Consider the following 18,041-nt stretch of genomic DNA (forward strand, 5'->3'; position numbering starts at 1 on the left):
GGAAGACCCGATCAGACTCGGAATCCCGGTTACAAGACATTTCGACAATGGTAAAACAAGACCAGCAACACCGCCCGAATGTGCAGACAAATCCTGATAGGAGCTGCACATATCTCGTTCTCAGGGCACACTCATATGAGCTCTCCATACAACTAAAACCAAACCTCGAGTTTCCCCGAGGGGGCGCTGCACAGGGCTCTAGTTTGGACCAACACTTAGAGAAGCACTGGCCCGGGGGGGTTTAAAATAAAGATGACCCTTGGGCTGGCCGACCCAAGGGAAAGAAAAGGCTAGGTGGCGAATTGTAAAACCAATGTTGGGCATTGCTGGAGAAGTTTTATTCAAGGCAAACTGTCAAGGGGTTCCCATTATAACCCAACCGCGTAAGGAACGCAAAATCCGGGAACATAACACCGATATGACGGAAACTAGGGCGGCAAGAGTGGAACAAAACACCAGGCATAAGGCCGAGCCTTCCACCCTTTACCAAGTATATAGATGTATTAATTAAATAAGAGATGTTGTGATATCCCAACAAAATATCCATGTTCCAAACATGGAACAAGCTCCAATCTTCACCTGCAACTAACAACGCTATAAGAGGGGCTGAGCAAAGCGGTAACATAGCCAAACAACGGTTTGCTAGGACAAGGTGGGTTAGAGGCTTGGCTTAACAATATGGGAGGCATGATAAGCAAGTGGTAGGTATCACAACATATGCATGGCAAAAGAGCGAGCAACTAGCAAGCAAAGATAGAAGTGATTTCGAGGGTATGGTCATCTTGCCTGAAATCCCGCAAGGAAGAAGAACGAGTCCATGAAGAAGACAAATGGACGTAGATGAACGGATCCTCACAACTCCGGAACGAAACCGAAGCTAACGCGAGAAGTAACCCGGAAAGAAACAAACAACAAAGTAAACAACCATCACATAAACATGGCATGATGCATAAATCAGTATGATGCATGTCCGGTTTAAAGAGGCATGGCATGGCAAAGTGCCCAAGAAATTCTACAAATTAAGTGGAGATCAATATGCAACGATGCATATTGACGAAACACCACGACAAGTTATTTATTTCGATCTCGTTTATGTACCCAACAATATTAAATGTTGTTAGCATGGCAAGAGGTGAAGCATGATGAAACTATCTAATCTAGGCAAGTTTAAATGAGGCCGGAAGCAACGAACAACAATTCCGGAAACTCCTCATGAGCATATTATAGATTTGGTACTGTTCTGCCCTAAACACAATTTTAGAGTTATTAAATATGCAAAACAAGTACACCATGTTAAACTAGGCATTTTTCCACCCCATTTACATATAAAGTTTGTTAGGTTTGGAGCTATGGTTAATTAGTTATGAAATAAATCATTTTAACATGGCATAGGAGCAAATTTAAGCAACCATCATTTTAGACATTTTAAACATGGATGAAAGTGGCATATAATTAACCTACACATAATTCTAAGCATTTTTCATATATAATTCATTTTAATCCGATGCACCAATTGGGAGTTATTATATGCAAGAAGTATGTGGGGTTTTCTGTAAAGCTGGCAGCCTCTGGAAAAAAAGACAAAAACACCAGATCTGAAAAAAAACATTACGGGCCGAAACAAGAATCTGGCCCAACAGCAGGAAAGGAAGGTGGGGCGCTGGGGTGTGGCTTCACCTAGTGGGCTGAGGCCCAGTTGGGGGGACGCAAGGCTGCTGGCAGAGACGCTGGCTGGGCCTTGCCGCGGCTGCAGCCCTTGCGCGCGATGAAGAAGCAATCGTCCTCTTCTCGGACGAGGATGAGGCAGAGGCAGGAACCTGCACGGGGACGGCACGGCGAGGCCAGAGGTCGGGGATGTGCGGAGGAGTCCGATCCGACGCGGGAGCTCAGCGGCGTCCAGATCCGAGCAACAGGAGGTCTTCGATCCGTGCAGGAGGTGGCTGCTTGAACTCGAAGGTTGCTGCAACTCCTGAAGAAAGACAGAGAGTTCAGAGAACTTGGAGAGCGACGGGAAAGGAAAAGGGGGGGGGAGAGAAGAAATAAGAGGAGTTCAACAGCAGTGCTGGGGTGCTCCCCGATGACGAGGCGCCTGGCGAAGCGGTGGCAACGAGGGACTGGAACTGGAGGTCAAACGGGGCGGCGCAAAGAGTCGAACATGGGAGGGTGCCCATGGAGTTTGATAAAGGGTTGCAGGAGAGGTCGGGGATGCGCGGAACCCGTGCATGGGCATGCTGAGGGCGCCAAATCCGGGCGTGGGCGACGCGACTTGAAGACGAGGGTGGCCATGGCGTGTCCCTCTGCAGGTCGATGGCGACGAGGCAAGGAGGTGGCCGAAGGAGGCAGAGCTCCAAGCGGCAGCGCCATGGATCCCTGTGAGAGAAAATAGAGAAAGGAAAGGGAAGATCGTGAGAAGGAGAGGTTGAGAAGCAGGAGGGAAAAAGGAGCGGGGCTGTCGAGGCACTCATCTCCGGCGAGGTTTCGGTCGCCGGTGTCGGCCAGACGACGAGGCAGGGTCGAGGGCGATGGGGAGCTGCGGGAGGAGCTCGGGCAGAGGGGATCGAGAGAGGTCTGGTGATTGGTGGGTTTGGATCGGGAGGGATCCCGAGAAAGAGTGTGGCGGCGGCGCGAGGTAGGATCCCTAGAAATTAGGTGGGTTGTCTAGATATATATGGTAGGTGGGTTTGAGTTAGGGGCATCTGGTCCCTCCGATCTTAATTGTACGGTCGCGAATAAAATAGCTAGGGAGTCCAAATAAGAAAATGGTGATGTTTTGTGGATGTTTGGGGATAATCCGGACACGACGGTGGCGACAGTCCGGGTCAGGTTCGGGACAACTTTTCGGACACGCGAGCGAGGAGGGTCGCAGGCTGACGAGAGAGGTTAGGTAGGGTCTGGCGGTGAGAGGTAGTGCAGAAGGCAAAGGGCTGAGAAGAGAGAAGAGGAGAGGCCCGCCGACTGTTTCCGAAGACCAAAAACGTCCGACGTGTGCCCGGCTATAAAGCCGCTATAGTTTAACGGTTGGGCTATCAAACGAACTCCGAATGCGATGAAACTTGACAGGCGGTCTATCTACACTATAATAAGACCACAGGCCAACTTTCAACCCAATCTGAGAACATTTTCTGGCCACTTATAAAATAATATTTTGGACGTGCCGCGGGCGCGTGCAAGTGTGTCTGGGCTCAGAACGGACAACGAACGGATGCAAGTTTTGAAAACATGATGATGCAATGCGGATGATGACATGATAAAATGCAACACACAAGCAAATGACATGGCAACGTCGGCGAATAACAGGAAGACACCTGGCACATCGGTCTCGGGGCGTTACAACACTCCACCACTACGAGAGGATCTCGTCTCGAGATCTAGAATGACACCGGAGGGAAAAGGAAGAGGAAGATGAGAGGTAAAACTAAGTTGCTTCTTTGACAAATGAGTGATACTGAAGAACCTTGAAAAGGTTAAGCCATTGAAAGAAAGAATTCAACAAAGAAGAACAAAGTTGAAAGCACTCCTATAGGGAAGATGAATAAGGAAGAACAAATTCGGGCAGCACTCCGAATGAAAAGAAATACAAGGCTTGATAAGGAGAAAAGAACTTGCGCAAAAAGGACAGAACACTCCGGTTAAATGGATAAGCAAAAGAAAGAAGCATGATCTTGACAAAACAAAATGATGGGTTGAAAAGAGCAACATAGCAATGTCTCCGGAAGAGAGAAATCGATGATAGATCATAGAGATAAAAGAATGTAGAAGAAAAAGCCAACTTCTGCTACAAAAGAGCTTGAAAAGGTGTCCTTAGGAGAAGGGTCAAACGGAGTTGTTGGAAAACCAACAACGAAAAGGATAAGCTTGTTGTGGGCTTATGGAAAACATCTCTTAACTATGAGGTGAAATTCCGCCACTAGCGGAAACAATGGATTTTGAATTGATATGAATACGGAGGAGAGAAACTATTTCACCGGGAGGATAAAAGAACTTGGGTCATTTATAAGCACCATAATAGCAAAAATCCTTAGAGAAGACTTTAGGTGAAATATAACCCAAGGTAAGTCCAATGACGAGATTGGTGGATTTAAAATACCTCACCTTGATAACTTGTGAAACACGAAGCATGAAGGGAAATTATCAAGAATGACATAACACCACCTCAAAAGATATGCGTGAAAGAATTGCACTCCGGATTGCAAGATGAAGAAAACTTGAGCTCCTCTAAAAAAATCTTGATGAACACTTCGAGAAGGAATTAAATCATTGGTGAACCATCATGTACAACCTTCATGAAGAACTCCGGTAGTAAAAGAAATGATCAACCGAAATGGAGGATGAAAAGAATAAGGTTGAAGCCTTGCAATGATTTAAAAGAATCTCCGTGGTGATGTAATTGCAAGAGCTAGGAACTCCGGGAGGAGAAAAGTAAAACATCTCGAACCAAGAATGTGATATGATGCACCTCCGGAATAAGAAATTGAATCACTTGGAAGAAACAAGAATAAGAATTACATTATGCTTATCCTTCACCAATTCAAATTGATGACAAGCAATGAAATTGGCATACTACTTATTCTCGTAGAAAGGATTAAGAGAGATATAACATAAACTTGGGAAGGTCTTCAATGAACCGCCGGTAGGATTGAAACAACGAATGAATTAACATGATAAACGAAGGAAGAGGAACTCTTGAACGAACCACCATAAGAATTGAAAAATAACGAATAAAACATGAAGAAAACACCGGGAAGGATTAGCAAATGAACGATGTTTGAGAGAAATTAGATCCAAGTGAAGCGAATAGATAACGGACCGATTAAAGATCACTTGAACGATGCACCGGTAAGATCGGAGAATGATAATTGAAAGCTGAGACTGAATAAACCTGAAATGATGGACTCCGGATAATCAAACTGAGAAGACTCTTGAATAGCTCCTGATAGGTGAAAAGAAATCTCACAACCGAAGAGAATTATGAGAGGATGGCAACAAGCTAGAGCCATGAATCTTCAAGAGAACGAACCAAGATTTAGAGAAAACACTTCTTCGATTTTCAAAATCCGAGAATGACGACGAGAACACCACCATGAATTGTTGAGACACTCCGGAAGAATCAAAAACGAAGAGGTTGAGCCAACAATGAAAAGAATGTAGACGATCTTGGAGAAAAACATAAGACTGATGATAATTCATTCTTACGTCAAACTTCGAAAAGAATTTAGGATAGCTCCGGGAAAATAAGAAGAGTCAGGTAAGATCCTGGGAAAAGACCTGTGGGTTAGGGCCCACTCAAAAGAAACACTGTTGAAATGATTTAAAAGATAGAATGCACCGGTTGGATTAAAATGGCTTGAATGAGATAACATCCTCAAAATAGCTTGAACGGATTAAGAGTGGAAACACGAATCTTCTGAGATATCTCTAGCACTCTGGAACAAAAGAATAGCAAGCGGGGAAGATTAAGAGGTGCACCGGCATAAGTAGGCATTGGGAAAAAAGAAAAGGAGTATGCTCAATAACAAAGCTTGAATTAAATCCACCGGAGAAGAAAAGAACGAAGAATGATGAACTTGAAGCTCCGTTAGAATCTTCATGAGAAACACCAGGTAAGAACATTGAAAGAGAGGAGTAAAGAGGATTCACATCCATAAGATGGATACTTGATAAAGAAATTCGAGTCCTTGAAGAAACAAGGGTGGGTGGGCGGGAAAAACAAAGGAAACTTGGGATGGATGAAAACAAACACCATTGGGAAGAAACTGATAATTGATCTTGTGAATGTTGACAAGATTGGATCCATTTGAAGAGGAGCACACCGGTTAAAAAGAAATTGAAAAGACAAACTCGATGATCAAGAAGGATAAGTATCCACATAGGAATATGAGAACACCGTTTAGAAAAGGTATGGAATCAACATTTGACTTCGAAGCAACTCGAATACCACAACTCAAAACAAAACAAAGGATTGGCTTGCAGAAAAGCCGGAACAAACATATGATAGAGATTTCGTCCAAAGTTTTCGTGGTGGGGCCTACACGGGCTCAATCGTACATCACCATCATGTACAAGGCAGTGCACATGACATACGAAGCGTCCCTGAGTCGGCATAGCCAAGGACTCTTTAAGACACAACGAGACCACTGTAAAACCAACCGTGAATAGGCGGACCACTAGACGTCGAACCCCAATTTCATATCATACATCTGTCGGAAAGATATCCTAAGAGCTACTTGAATTCCCACTTATAAACTCCCGAAATTTTCCGGTTATGCAATCGGGTGTTGGGGATACAGGGGAAGCATAATATCTCACCCAAAACTAGCAAATCCTACATCCAGCTGTATCCATCCTTCAACACATAACCAAGAAACCTTCGGAAATCGTCTACCTCAACCTTCGAAAAGCATCCGTTATACGAGTTATGGCAATACTCCTGAACTCCCGCCCCAGTACTGGGTGGCGTCGAGGTTATCTCACCAACAACTGCATAAAAGAGATTTTCGATGTCGGCGAAACTAAACTCAGGTATTCCAGAACTGCAACGATAAAATTGTGACGACAACACCTCGGAGCTGAACTCCCCGGGACACTGCCACAACCCCTAAATGTCAGGAGGCACCAAGAACAATGTTCTTGTCTCAAAACCATCGGAACGATTCCAAGATACCCACATGATCCTAAATTTTTTTTAGTGAAATTTGAGAAGAGAAGAGTCAAAACTCTACGTCAGGATGCCTTACCAGAGCGACGAAGGGACTGAGGAGTAAAAAGAATTCCTAAACTCTCCGATATATATAATCCTAATGACTCAAACCATTTTTCTAGACTCAACAACGCCAGCTATTCGATCAAGCAGGGGGCTCCTAAAGGTCAGGGAAGGCTCTGATTACCAACTTGTAACGCCCTCGATGCGGCTATATCTCCCACGTGTCGAAGCATGACTTAGAGGCATAACCGCATTGAAAGCAATGTCGCAAATGAGGTGATCTTCACACAACCCATGTAATACATAAGGGAAAGAGATACATAGTTGGCTTACACTCGCCACTTCACACAATTTTATGAATAAAGCATTACATCAATCAGATACAATCAAGGTCTGACTACGGAACCAAAATAAAAGAAGACTACCCCAAAGGCTACACAGATCCCCGATCGACCCCAACTGGGCTCCAGTACTGATCAACTGGAAATGGACCAACACAAAGGACAAGATCTTCATTGAGCTCCTCCTTGAGCTTGGTTGCGTCATCTGCTCGGTAACATCGACACCTGCAAACTGGTTTTGGAAGTATTTGTGAGTCACGGGGACTCAGCAATCTCACACCCTCGCGATCAAGACTATTTAAGCTTATAGGTAAGGCAAAGGTATGATGTGGAGCTGCAGCAAGCGACTAGCATATATGGTGGCTAACTTATACGCAAAAGAGAGCGAGAAGAGAAGGCAAAAGCACGGTCGAACAACTATGATCAAGAAGTGATCCTAGAACAACCTACGTCAAGCATTACTCCAACATTGTGTTCACTTCCCGGACTCCGCCAAGAAGAGACCATCACGGTAACACACGCGGTTGATGTATTTTAATTAAGATCAACTTCAGGTTTTCTACAACCGGACATTAACAAATTCCCATCTGCCCATAACCGCGGGCACGGCTTTCGAAAGTTCAAATCCCTGCAGGGGTGTCCCAACTTAGCCCATCACAAGCTCTCATGGTTAACGAAGGATATTCCTTCTAGCGGGAAGATCCAATCAGACTCGGAATCCCGGTTACAAGACATTTCGACAATGGTAAAACAAGACCAGCAACACTGCCCGAATGTGCAGACAAATCCTGATAGGAGCTGCACATATCTCGTTCTCAGGGCACACTCATATGAGCTCTCCATACAACTAAAACCAAACCTCGAGTTTCCCCGAGGGGGCGCTGCACAGGGCTCTAGTTTGGACCAACACTTAGAGAAGCACTGGCCTGGGGGGGGGGTTTAAAATAAAGATGACCCTTGGGCTGGCCGACCCAAGGGAAAGAAAAGGCTAGGTGGCGAATTGTAAAACCAATGTTGGGCATTGCTGAGAAGTTTTATTCAAGGCGAACTATCAAGGGGTTCCCATTATAACCCAACCGCGTAAGGAACGCAAAATCCGGGAACATAACACCGATATGACGGAAACTAGGGCGGCAAGAGTGGAACAAAACACCAGGCATAAGGCCGAGCCTTCCACCCTTTACCAAGTATATAGATGTATTAATTAAATAAGAGATATTGTGATATCCCAACAAAATATCCATGTTCCAAACATGGAACAAGCTCCAATCTTCACCTGCAACTAACAACGCTATAAGAGGGGCTGAGCAAAGCGGTAACATAGCCAAACAACGGTTTGCTAGGACAAGGTGGGTTAGAGGCTTGGCTTAACAATATGGGAGGCATGATAAGCAAGTGGTAGGTATCACAACATATGCATGGCAAAAGAGCGAGCAACTAGCAAGCAAAGATAGAAGTGATTTCGAGGGTATGGTCATCTTGCCTGAAATCCCGCAAGGAAGAAGAACGAGTCCATGAAGAAGACAAATGGACGTAGATGAACGGATCCTCACAACTCCGGAACGAAACCGAAGCTAACGCGAGAAGTAACCCGGAAAGAAACAAACAACAAAGTAAACAACCATCACATAAACATGGCATGATGCACAAATCAGTATGATGCATGTCCGGTTTAAAGAGGCATGGCATGGCAAAGTGCCCAAGAAATTCTACAAATTAAGTGGAGATCAATATGCAACGATGCATATTGACGAAACACCACGACAAGTTATTTATTTCGATCTCGTTTATGTACCCAACAATATTAAATGTTGTTAGCATGGCAAGAGGTGAAGCATGATGAAACTATCTAATCTAGGCAAGTTTAAATGAGGCCGGAAGCAACGAACAACAATTCCGGAAACTCCTCATGAGCATATTATAGATTTGGTACTGTTCTGCCCTAAACACAATTTTAGAGTTATTAAACATGCAAAACAAGTACACCATGTTAAACTAGGCATTTTTCCACCCCATTTACATATAAAGTTTGTTAGGTTTGGAGCTACGGTTAATTAGTTATGAAATAAATCATTTTAACATGGCATAGGAGCAAATTTAAACAACCATCATTTTAGAAATTTTAAACATGGATGAAAGTGGCATATAATGAACCTACACATAATTCTAAGCATTTTTCATATATAATTCATATTAATCCGATGCACCAATTGGGAGTTATTATATGCAAGAACTATGCGGGTTTTTCTGTAAAGCTGGCAGCCTCTGGAAAAAAAGACAAAAACACCAAATCTGAAAAAAAAAAACATTATGGGCCGAAACAAGAATCTAGCCCAACAGTAGGAAAGGAAGGTGGGGCGCTCGGGTGTGGCTTCATCTAGTGGGCTGAGGCCCAGTTGGGGGGACGCAAGGCTGCTGGCAGAGACGCTGGCTGGGCCTTGCCGCGGCTGCAGCCCTTACGCACGATGAAGAAGCAGTCGTCCTCTGCTCGGACAAGGACGAGGCAGAGGCAGGAACCTACACGGGGACGGCACGGCGAGGCCAGAGGTCGGGGATGCACGGAGGAGTCCGATCTGACGCGGGAGCTCAGCGGCGTCCAGATCCGAGCAACAGGAGGTCTTCGATCCGTGCAGGAGGCGGCTGCTCAAACTCGAAGGTTGCTACAACTCCTGAAGAAAGATAGAGAGTTCAGAGAACTTGGAGAGCGACAGGAAAGGAAAAGGGGGGGATAGAGAAGAAACAAGAGGAGTACAGCAGCAGTGCTGGGGTGCTCCCCGATGATGAGGCGCCTGGCGAAGCGGTGGCAACGAGGGACTGGAACTGGAGGTCAAACGGGGCGGCGCAAAGAGTCGAACATGGGAGGCTGCCCATGGAGTTCGATAAAGGGTTGCAGGAGAGGTCGGGGATGCGCGGAACCCGTGCATGGGCATGCTGAGGGCGCCAAATCCGGGCGTGGGCGACGCGACTTGAAGACGAGGGTGGCCATGACGTGTCCCTCTGCAGGTCGATGGCGACGAGGCGAGGAGGTGGCCGAAGGAGGCAGAGCTCCAAGAGGGAGCGCCATCTATCCCTGTGAGAGAAAATAGAGAAAGGAAAGGGAAGATCGTGAGAAGGAGAGGTTGAGAAGCAGGAGGGAAAAAGGAGCGGGGCTGTCGAGGCACTCATCTCCGGCAAGGTTTCGGTCGCCGGTGTCGGCCGGACGACGAGGCAGGGTCGAGGGCAATGGGGAGCTGCAGGAGGAGCTCGGGCAGAGGGGATCAAGAGAGGTCTGGTGATTGGTGGGTTTGGATCGGGAGGGATCCCGAGAAAGAGTGTGGCGGCGACGCGAGGTAGGATCCCTAGAAATTAGGTGGGTTGTCTAGATATATATGGTAGGTGGGTTTGAGTTAGGGGCATCTGGTCCCTCCGATCTTAATCGGACAGTCATGAATAAAATAGATAGGGAGTCCAAATAAGAAAACGGTGATGTTTTGTAGATGTTTGGGGATGATCCGGACACGACGGTGGCGACAGTCCGGGTCGGGTCCGGGACAGCTTTTCAGACACGCGCGCGAGGAGGGTCGCAGGCTGACGAGAGAGGTTAGGTAGGGCCTGGCGGTGAGAGGTAGTGTAGAAGGCAAAGGGCTGAGAAGAGAGAAGAGGAGAGGCCCAACGACTGTTTCCGGAGACCGAAAACGTCTGACGTGTGCCCGGCTATAATGTCGCTATAGTTTAACGGTTGGGCTATCAAACGAACTCTGAATGCGATGAAACTTGACAGGTGGTCTATCTGCACTGTAATAAGACCACAGCCAACTTTCAACCCAATCTGAGAACATTTTCCGGCCACTTATATAATAATATTTCGGACGTGCCGCGGGCGCGTGCAAGTGTGTCTGGGCTCAGAACGGACAACGGACGGAGGCAAGTTTTGAAAACATGATGATGCAGTGCGGATGATGACATGATAAAATGCAACACACAAGAAAATGACATGGCAACGTCAGCGAATAACAGGAAGACACCTGGCACATCGGTCTCGGAGCGTTACACAGAGCCAACACAAGCCATTATCATTTCAATTCATTGTTCATGAAAACTCAACTTCACCTTCATATCATGCAAAAAAGGACCATTCCACCCTGTCATATGCCTCGTGCATGTTCAATTTAACTGATATAGTCCAGTATGACCAGCCCTCTTATTCTTTATTTTATGCACACATTCATAAGCTATAAGGATATTATTCGTGATCATCCTTCCAAGAACAAATGCACTTTGGGTAGGGCCATAGGGGAGATAATCTCAGGCAATATATTTTTCAACCGAAGTGCAAGCATTTTAGAGATGATTTTATAAAGAATATTACACAAGTTTATGGGACGGAATTGAGTTACTAGTTCTGGACTGTCAATCTTGGGTATCATGACAATAGTTGTGTCATTCCATTCATTCGTAATCTGTCTTGAATTAATAGCAAATAGCACCTCATGAGTGATCTCATCTCCTAGGATATGCCAATATTTCTTAAAAAATATTGCATGTAGCCCGTCAGGCCCTGGAGCCTTTAAATCCCCAATGCTAAACACTGCTTTTTTAACATCATCCGCCGAGAATGGTGCCATCAAGAAATCATTCATCTGCTCAGTTACTTTGCGTTGAACCTTTTGTAAAAGATTTGGATTTGTATGCCGCACCTCCGAAGTAAACATGTGAGTAAAATAATTCTAAATGTGAGTGTTTAATCCCGGCATACCTTCAAGCCAGCTCCCTGCGTCATCTTTCAGTTTTTTGACGTAGTTCCTTTTCCTCCTTGCCGAGGCAAAGGCCTGAAAAAACGCCGCGTTACAGTCGCTGCTCGTAAGTCAGGTTGCCCGTGACCTCTGTCTTGTTTGAATCTCCTCCAACTCAAGCAAGTACTCAATCAATTCAGCCAATTCCCTTCTCTTTACGTCACTATCATCATTCATAGGACCAGCCATGACTTTTTCAAGCTCACGCTGGGCCTTGCGCAACCTTTTTTTGGTTTCTTAAGGACACGCTGGTCCCAATCATGGAATATTGCATGCATTTTATTGAGCTTCTCATAAATACTTGTAGCATTAGGATCAACACCTACATTTGTCCAAGCATCAAGAACAGTATCATTAAAGATTTCTTCCCGCAACCATCTTGACTCAAAACGCTTGACCTGTGCATTATTTCCTCCCATCTGATTGTGAGAAAAATAGTCTGTATCCACACATAGGGGCCGATGATCAGAGTGATTATATTCCAAATTTTGTAAGGCTGCATCAAGGAACAAAACCGACCAACCATCATTGGCTAGTCCCCTGTCTAGTCTTTCACGTATTCTGCCTCTATGCCATGTGAAGGGATCACCAATATACCCCATGTCATGCAATTCACAGTTATCTATTGCCTCTTGAAAAGCCTGCATGTACTGGATTGGTCTTGGATTTCCACCATAAACCGATCACAGCACCTTGAGTGGAGCCGTGCCGGGACAAAAAACCAGCACCGCGGAGCGAGGGCTGGGACGTGAACAACACAACCATCAAATCCTTTGAAACAGCTGGGAGCAACGCATTATCAGCAGCATCTAGGCTGTAGCTAGGAACACTGCATCAACGCATCAGCCGGGAGCAACACATCCATGCATGAACGCATCACGTCTTCTTCTCTCGTCAGATCATCAAAGTAATTGCATGAAGATGCCCATGACCTTCTCTCGTCAGATCATCAAAGTAACCGGGGAGTTTAACGAAGCTATGTGGGATTTTGAGCATCTTTCAGCTACTCCAAGGCCGGAAGTGCAGATGATTGCCTTCAGAGATACGCTGGAAACTTGTGGTCTCACTGACTTGGGTTTTTCTAGGGTGCCGTTTACATATGATAACAAGAGATCTAGGCAAGCAAATGTCAAGGTCCGGCTCAATAGAGAAGTTGCATCAAATTCTTGGCATAATTTATTTGCTCATTCTGAGGTAAAGCATCTAGTTTCTCCCACATAACTAGTAATACATGATGCTGAACTAGCTAACATATTAAGCACCTAATGATTTAGAACTGAAGAATTAGTTGAAGGTTACCGTCATTTATCTGCAGTATTCTGGAAGGATGAGGCAGAAGTTGTTATTCCCCAAAGCATTATCGTGGTTGCACAACACTATGACATGTAACAGATTGAGCACCGCGAATACAAAATGTTCATTCAGGAGAAAAGAAGCATTCCACAATCATTTGAACGAGATTAAGCAGTATAAGCAAAAAATTATCTCGATTTCATCCGCTGCATTCGGCTCCATTGGGGTTTTCTCGCCTACGACGGGTGGGGATGGCAACAACATACATAGATAGGCAGTAGGTGTGGTGAGTGCCGATTGTTGGGGTTGTGCACTTGCATGGACTGGGGCACCACCGTCTGGTATGAGTGGGAAGAGATTGGACCTGGAGGATGAGACTGACAACGAAGAGCTCGAGCGGAGAAGGGCAGGGACAAAGAAGTTCATGCGTCTACGGGGTAAGTGGACTTGGCGCCGCAGAAATAAACGCCTCATGACTCAAAGAAACAACGTGCGGCATGGATGCGAAAAAAGTAAATAGCCATTTCTCTACTACTTAAAAATAGAGTCATTTTACAGTGCATCCGGACAATATGGACTGTCCGTCGGAGCGAAATCGACGGTCCAGATCCGATGCAATACACTGATGTCACGTGTATTATATCAGAACCCAAGGGGCATTTTCGGGAGAAAAAATATTTCGAACTGATCTGTTTTTCCCTTCCAAATATTTCGAGGGTATTCTAGGTATGAATTTAAGGGCTATTTTCGGTTCGATATTTATCCCGTTCGCTAGGGTTTATGCCTCGCCGCCGCTACGGTTTTGATCCCCGCCGATAGGATCTAGCCGCTCATCGCGGCCCCTCCCTCCCTCGTCACCGGCAGGATCTAGCCGCTCGTCGCGGCCCCTCCCTCCCTCGTCGCCGGCAGGATCTAGCCGCGTGTCGTGGCCCTTCCCTTCCTCCACCCCAATTCCCTCATGATCTCGCACCGCATTTTCAACGAACACGAGAGGAGGCCCACTGCCCTCCCCGCGGCGGCCGCCGGCGAAGAGTCGGCGCCATCCCACCTCCCAGTTCTCCATGCGGGTGCCTATAGCCACAAGGTTATATGCAACCTCTTTCCCACACCCCAATTGGTTGTTTGCGTCCTCTACATATCATTTCTCAGCCATGGCTGCAGCTTCTATCTGGCCATGCATCTCGTCCGATGGCAAGGTGGTTGGGTATGGATCATGTTCTGCGGGACTAGATGAAGCCGGTCGCCGGCCTCGACGGCCAGCCCCATTCGTCCACCCCCGACTGCTTGATCTACGAATGTTCAATCGTTGCATTCAACATGTATTCTTTCAATTTGGCTGATAGGTGAGATTTGGAGATCAATGAAGATGATAAGCTATTAATTTTGGAATGTACTATAAACAATTCATAGCTTATGTTGCTCAATATTTATGATTCTCGCTTCTTCTTGTGCAATTGCTGGACTGGGATCAACAGACTTGGCATGTGCTTTATATGAAAAATTAGATTCACATGGGATATCCACCTTTTCAAGATTGCTGTTAAGTCTTATTATGATGTTTTAGCCTTGTTAAAGGGAGAGTAATGGTTCTCGCAAAAAGCAGAGAGAAAGGAATGAGCATTCGATTCTTCCATATGTTGCATTTCATTCTTCCGTGTTTAGTTATGTCCAACATTTGTTACATGCACACACTTGACAAGGTTAGTACAAGTAGTAATTTTTCCTCTGTTTTGCAGGGCTATGACAGAACATGCTATGTGATTCCCTGAGGCAGGATGGATGTACCATGTCCACACCACTGTGCTCCTAAAGGTGATCGCTTCAATTCAGCGTTGCAGCACCTGCAGAGGCCCCCTATGGTACGTGCTTTTCCTCTTGTTATCCTATGCTCTATTTTTTTGGCTTTGTGGCCTGCCTACGAGACATAGCTGGGATTGCGTGTTGAATCAGGCAGTATTTTTGACTTCTGTTGTGAGGCTATGCTCATGCTTTAATAAATTTTTCTCTCATATGAAAATAGACATATCATATTCCATTATTCTTCTAGGGTTGCCCCAGGCACCATTATTGTCACATGGTAGTAAAAAGCAAATATAGATTTCTACGAGATCCCGTAGAGACCAAATTTATTTCAAGCAAAATATAGTAACCAATATTATTGAAGTTTTACAACTTGACTCATGTGCAATGGACTAATAACACGGTTAGGAAACCTTCTTCGGGACTAAAACCCAACCACACCTTACTCTATCGCTTTACGGCCAAGTGTACACTCCACATGTAAGAATGAACCACAATGCTGGACAAACTGCTTGCATCCTCGTCGTCTTCAACCGCAGCTGCATCCGATTGCCTAGCATGGTACTGCCTGAACCTAGTCCCGTATTTCATTTTGTTGTAGGGTGAATCGACAAGCACAACAGGTAGCTCTCTTCTGAATTTGTCGATGTAGGCCTGCATGCGAGGATATGTTAGTATCGTTCCATATGTTTCAGAAAATGACAAAATTTGAGGTGTTACTTTACGTACTTCGTCATATTGCAACCTTAGTTTTACTCCCATAAATAATTCGATGTTCTTCAGCATGTACAGTGCACTACAAGAACTGCAACATTTTATGTTGTTAGATCAGCATTTCAGATATTAACAATGTAAAACAAAAATAAAAGCTAATATTGTTGACTGATGTCTCATCCGATTTTGGCACATTAATATTCCGTATTGGCCATTGCGTCACGTTAATGTCTTCCCATGCATTGCTTTCAATCCCATTGACTCGCATCGCTGCTCTCAGATGTGCTTCCATCCCACGTACCTGCAATCCCAATGGGATGAGAAGTTGCCTACGACTAATACTTACATACGATGTTAAATCCTTTCTTATAGTTAAATATGTTGAAATTCTCACCACGTTATTTACTTCTTTGGGTATCATACAGTGGAAAAGTGAATCAAGAACCTGAATCTCCTTCCTTATGGGGTTTATGACCACAAGGAACCAGTGGGTGTATAAACTTTTCGTAGGTAGGAAAACCTGAAGTGCACAGATAATTAGATCAACGTGCATAGTAATAAAAAAATCTGTTCTACGTCAGCTTAATATACCATATCATGTTTCAGGTAGGTGGTTCCTTGTGTTGTTCCAGGAATGCCTGCCAAAGCGTCCTCGTAGCACTCCTCTATCCTACCATCTCTTTCGAGTTTAGCGACGCCGGCCACCCTCTCAATGTAAACCAGTTGGCCGTTCCTTCTGTCAATTGGTTGATCATTACGCATGAGCTGGATCGCAGCATCAACCACCTACAGCAATAATCAAGTTAATTGTATTGTACAAAAATGAAACTTCATAAACAAAATTGTGAAATACTATCTTACTTCGTCACCCAACCATACGCCATCTTCAGATTCATCTTTATGGGTGAGGCATTGCAAATGCTTTGATAGCACGACAATGTCATCAACTAACACCATTTGTTTTTCACGATTTGTAGTGTTGATCAGTGATGGCACGAAATCCTGTCGAACCACGTCTAGTTGGTCCCTCTGGGTTTCAGGAACTTCTGACCTCTTTTTTAAGTTGCTAGAGCCGATTTTCCTCTTTTTACTGTTCGTGTCCTTGGAATCATTTGTACACTCTGATAGAGTCTTTTTTTCCTTTTTTTTCTTCTCAGTGTCATACGAAGCATACTCGTCATCCTTAAATAATTGCAATACCACCCTTTTCTTTTCGCGCCCAAGATTTTGTGGCGTCGATCCAACCACACTTACTTGTTGCTGCTTTTCAAAGGATTCATCATGGCTATCATCATCTGTGAAGGCACGGGGCTCTTCAGGATCTCGCGATCCCGTAGCCTTCACAGAGTGCTGCTTACTCCGTCTGTTGAACGGATTCTGTCAGACGAGATAAACCGTGTGTTAGCCTTTAGCAGATTCTTGCTCAATTATAGGTAAAATGTGCATCACCTGGAAATCTTCAAGGCTTGTGGTGGCTTTGGAATGCATTTGGTTATCAAAATTAGGAGCTCCCTGGATATCATCCACCTCTTTCAAAAGCTTATGAATACCACTAAGGTCCTGTTTGATATTTGCAGCAGCTCTTTCGAATGCTTCATCCTGTACGTGGAAGATCAAATGTTATTTCTGAAACGACAATGATTGTTTCATAATTAAGTTAACATGCGTACGTCAAAATCTTCATCAAGGTTCTTCATGGGGGGCTCCATGTCATCATTTTTTATTCCGTGCTTACAATCGTGCTTAGCATCGACCTCCGTGACATCCTTTTGTTTCCCCTTGTCAGAAGCCTGCTCAGCATTCTCAACAGAGGCCTCCATTGGGTGTGAAGGTGCCCCGAGGTCAGATAGATGTATGTCGTCCACTCCTGAAAATATGCCATCATGTTTTTTCTTTAAAAAATACATGTTAGTCTGGGGTGTTTTGATAGTAAACTAAATTAGAAAAAAACTTGTACACGTAAATTTCCAATTATATATACTAATCTCATAATTCTAGGCTTACCTTCAATTCTTTGATGAGGTCCTCTGTGAGGTTGCCATTTTTACGGGTACGCCTAAGGCACTCATCCATTTTCTTTTCAAGGGTGCACATCCTATGGTTTTGTTCTATACCAGACTCCCACACGAGGGAGGCAACTTCTTGCAAATCAGTCAATACACGTCCGACGAGCACCTTAATCTGAGACTTTGAAACAGTTAGAATCATATAACTTCATACTAGTTGGAATGTTACTGTCGGCGTTCTAGGAACGGGGGTCCCCAGACTTGCCTGCCTGCGGCCTGCGGCGTGGCTCAAAGGGGGGCCCAGCACGGCCCATCTTCATCAACACAGACCCAAGACCCTCGCGAGGGGCCAAGCCTCGCGGGGCGGACGACGCGGAGCTTCCTCAGGCACGGCCTCATCAGGATGGCTCGCGAG

This window comes from Triticum dicoccoides, chromosome 7A (genome assembly GCF_002162155.2).
Source record: "Triticum dicoccoides isolate Atlit2015 ecotype Zavitan chromosome 7A, WEW_v2.0, whole genome shotgun sequence".
NCBI classification, from domain to species: domain Eukaryota; kingdom Viridiplantae; phylum Streptophyta; class Magnoliopsida; order Poales; family Poaceae; genus Triticum; species Triticum dicoccoides.